The 4,765-nt window shown below is 34.3% G+C and overlaps 1 long non-coding RNA gene across 1 annotated transcript; it reads left to right on the top strand.

The window, feature by feature from the left end:
• The first annotated feature begins 669 nt into the window (after positions 1-669).
• LOC134256799 (uncharacterized) lies at positions 670-2,242 on the top strand. Its single transcript, XR_009989795.1, has 3 exons — positions 670-769; positions 910-1,020; positions 1,792-2,242. It is a non-coding gene; the product is annotated as an uncharacterized LOC134256799 (long non-coding RNA).
• The last annotated feature ends 2,523 nt before the right edge of the window (positions 2,243-4,765 follow it).

Consider the following 4,765-nt stretch of genomic DNA (forward strand, 5'->3'; position numbering starts at 1 on the left):
TCACACTATTTATTATACAGGCGACCTGGGGATAAGTCTACATTAGAGTCGGACTTCCTCTCAGAGACCGATGGAGTTCAATTCATGGACATCAACTACCGTAAATCTACGAAGTTCAATCCGAATACTTTAGATGTCGATCCTGTGGTAAAAGCTACGGTAACAATGATTTATAAACGATATAGATATAATTTTTATTTTTAGGAACTTGCATTAAAATAACTAATCCCACCTATAGAATTTTCAAGGATCTTTTTTCATGCCCTCATTACTTTTTTGTATGTTTATAATTTTTTTAGATCAATCACTGTTCATTTATGGTTATCTCACACCAAAGCTTTATGTTGAATGTGACGACTTTAACTTTTCAATCGACAACTTCCCTTACTTATGAGGCAATATACCTTCATCACCTGCATACAAGCTTTATATCTCTCGGGTGATTCGATACGAAAGAGCATGCTCTTCATGTACCATTTCTTAAACGAGGTGAATCATTTCACATATTTCATTATTCACTTTTAAAGAATTTATATGTTAGAAAATGAAAGAATTATATTCATTAGTATGTTTGAAGAAAAGATTTTAACAAACTATTCGATAAAGGATACGCTCCATAGCAGGTCAATAATACAAAATCAAATGTATTCTATTTTTTCTTCTTTTTTAGGAAACTAACCCAGCAGGCGGAAACGTTTCTGAGATATTAGAGACATCAGGCTGCTCCACAATTTCCTCGGAAAAGTCGGACAACTTCAGACAAGAAAATGTAATACACTGCGATATGATTGATAGAAAGTCTGTGTATTTGAGATCAAATTAACAAATATCATTAAAATATGGATTTGTTACAGTCTTTTAATTTTAAAATTAAGGCTAAATTTTAAAACATCTCTGGGAATTTTACAGGAACATAAGCACCGGGAGTCAAGTGACTCTAAGGTCAGACAGCCTGGGGAAGAAGATTCGGTATGTTCTACATTTGTCCCCAGCACCTCTCTTCCAGCAGTTACACTGGAGGTAAAGCGGTTGTATTTCTTTCTTTTTTAAATTTTATTTAGGGAAGAACGTTTCCAGCGGTAAATTTACTTCAGAATGTTAATACTAATATTCAATTGAAAACACTTAGGGAACATTTTTGCTGAACATTAACAGGCTGTTCGATGCTTTTCAAAACATTTAAAATAATAAAATAAATGAAGATAGCGTACATAATGCAAGCTCAAAAGTCAATGAAACAATAGGAGCTGAGCAAATATGGACGTCCAAAACATCAGAGGTGGGGTCAAGTGCAATAGAGGAGTGAGCATACCCTGCAGAACAGCCAAACCCGCTGTATGCTCCTTTTCATTATTGGGAAACAACGAAAAACGTTGACAATTTAGTATGTTATCATTGGCCTGACATAAAGTTTGAAAAACGGCAGTCAGCATTTGACTCAATAATAAGTTGTTTTTGCTGACAAGGCCAATGTATCGACCAAAAGAACTTACGAAAGGATGACTTTAAATGAAACTGCTGATATTCCTGTTTCATCAACTTTTTTGTCAACACTTTACCTCGTTTTAGCTTTCTGTTATTTTCCGATCATGACAAAGAGCACATGGCGGGTGTGACCGTCAGCAGGGGATGCTCACTCCTCCATGCACCTGATCCCATCTCTGATGTTTTGGGGATCCGTTGTTTACTCTGCTCCTATTTTCTATTGTCTAATGGACTTGTTACCTTGAATACTGATCGTTTTCTCCACATATGTTATGATTTTATGCAATTCAGTTTCCAATTGTACAGATTTCCAGAACTTCTACTGAAACAAACCCGGAGAACAGAATTAATCACGCACGAAAGTCTTTTCTGTTTGGGCATTGAAATTTTGCAAGCAATTAGACAAAGATAAGTACTAGGGTAAAAGTAGTATACTTGTTTCTTATGGAATTTTGATGAACAAATTAAAATAGAGAAACTGTCAAATGAAATGCCCCTCTCAGTAAAGCATCTGCAGTGCTAAAACAGACAAGTATCAAGTTTTGTAATTTTTCTTCCTACATAAACTATGTTTAACGTTCTTGCATTGGATAATATTGTGATGTATGTCAAATATCCTGTGATATATGTTTTATAGTCTTGTGATGTTTGTTTGATAATGTATGTTTGATAATCTTGTGATGTATGTTTGATGATTGTGTGATGTATTTTCAATATCTTATGATGTATCTTTAATATATTGTTCTTAGAAGAATTGAGTCTCTGTGCATTTTTTGCAATATTTTATAACATGTATAGGAGTCCATAAAATGTTGATATAAATAATTTTTATAAGAAGATGAATTTCGCTTAAAATGTGCGCAGTAGTTTTTGGAAAATGCAAATATGTTTAATATTAAGTTTAAAGAGAGACATATGGACATCTGGATAAACAAATTTTAATGAGAGAAATCTACTTGAACCTTTGCCTGCTAGCTAAACTAAAACTCTTAAGTAAACTAACCATTTATTAAGCTGATGAAATTTAACATTAAAACCTAAAATAAAGTGTTTTTCATATTGTCAGAAAAAAAGTCACAATGCATATCAAGTACATACATTAAATGCCTCAATAAATTTCTGTTCCTTTAAAGATATGAAACACATTAGTAAGATATGGATTTCGGTTTTTTAATTTAAATACATATTGTTAACATCAAAAGCAGTCTGTATGTAATTTTAAAAAATATCATTACATTATACTTCATATTAGTATTTCAATAATGTAAAAAATTAAACTTTTCAAAGTTAAATCTATAATGAAAGTAGAATTCAAGCTTTCTAAATATAGACATTAAAAAATCTAAACAATTTCAAAAGGAAAATGGCGTCCAATACCTCGAACAGGTGAGACAAAACAAAATATATTGGTGAAATACCAAGTGCGTTTTATTTGAAATGTATGATAAAATTCATATAATGAACGTATTTCAATTTTTATCAGTGAGAGAAGCAGACAACACTTTTCAGAGTCTGTATATTGGGCTCTGCATAAGATAGTGGGATCCCCACACCAGGTGGCGATGAGGAGAGATCTCCTGGATATCGCCAATATAATGGACAATCATACCAGGGATATTGTTGTGTCATCTTGCATAAGTGGAAGCACCGGCGAAGGATTCAGGCTGAAGGATTCCGATGTGGATATGATGTTGGCCAAATAAACCTCGAGTGATTTGGGATTTATCTCAGACCCACTATTACAACTTTAAAAAATGTTGGCTAATTCTTGCAGACACTTCAGATAGCCGACCAGGCTACACTTTACTCTGCTTACCAGAACTTAATAAATGGTTATCCATTAATATTGCCCCCTATTGTATAAGAATGAATAATAAGTATTATATATCTAGGTGTTTACACCAAGAGTACATGTCTTCATTGGAGATATCTGATTCTGTGATACATGGACCATGTAGTCTTCATGTTTCCAAGGATTTGGAATTTGATCATGTCTACAGTTTTGCTGTTGACTTTTGGCCTCCATCTGCCTCTACATGGATTGAAAGATGTCACAGGCACACGTGGCCAAACCCTCGTGTTGTTCATGGCATCATCACTAGTGGATGCCATGTCGTAGCAGTAGGACGTCGTCTAGGAAATCAACAAGACGATGAATGGAGGATATCCTTTTGGAAGGCAGAAAAAAAGCTCGTCTATACGATGAATCATTGCCAATTTTTAACTTATGGCTTGCTGAAACTGTTTTTAAATGAAGTCATAAACTTTGAATTAAACGATGAAAGTAAATTATTGTGTTCCTACCACGTGAAGACAGCTATTTTCTGGATGCTGCAAGAAAACATTATGTCACAATTGAGCCCACAAAATCTCCTGGAGTGTTTCTGGGTCTGCTTTAAACTTTTTCTTATGTGGGTGTATGAGGGAGTGTGTCCAAACTTTTTTATTCCAGAAAACAACATGTTTTTGACTAAAATCTATGGACATTCACAAGTAATGTTATTGACACAGTTGTTTACATTATACGAAAAGGGTCTATCCTGCCTGCTACTGAGCCCATCCATTAGGTCCTTTATCGTAAAAATAAATCATATGTCCACTCTCTTGCATGGTATTGATGAAAGCTTTTTGATCTCTGAAGCTGACTTTGATAAAGAACTATTCTTTGAGATAGAAAAAAATGATCGCTCATCACTTCATAATGATTTTGGCGGTCACAGACGAGTCTTGTACCAGATAGAAAAAATGATGAGTTTCCCCCTCTCAAATTACCACCTTGTCATGCTACAAAAATATGCATCAGAAATCCTTCAGCCTCCATATATATATTCTTGATATATATGTATACGAGCTACAAAATTCATACTGAAGTTAACAAAAACAAAGCAATATACATCTCCGATAAGATTTCCTGTCGCATGCTGAAATTAGCCTCCAAGTTTGGAAGTATTTCTGCCAAATTGTACCTTGCCATGTATTACTACCAAACATGCAGATACAGTAAAGCATTATCTATTATAAAGATGGCAAAATTCAAAGTATCAAAGCCGTTTCCCATGTTCATGTTTAACATTGACCCAGATAGTTATATGGAGGCTGTAGGCGGAAGGTCATTATCTACAAAATTTAGGAAAGTTGTAGCAAACAAAGTCCAACTTTTCTTTGATACAGCTTATATCAATGAGTTAGTACTTGAACAGCTGTCTGCTTTTTTGAATGGAGAGGAACAGATATTTATCCCACCTCTCGTCCTGTCTCTTATGCTAGAGCTCCTTTGTAA

Source organism: Saccostrea cucullata, unplaced genomic scaffold, assembly GCF_032062105.1.
Source record: "Saccostrea cucullata isolate Sc308-1 unplaced genomic scaffold, CSIRO_AGI_Scuc_v1 ctg15333, whole genome shotgun sequence".
Classification (NCBI taxonomy): Eukaryota; Metazoa; Mollusca; class Bivalvia; order Ostreida; family Ostreidae; genus Saccostrea; species Saccostrea cuccullata.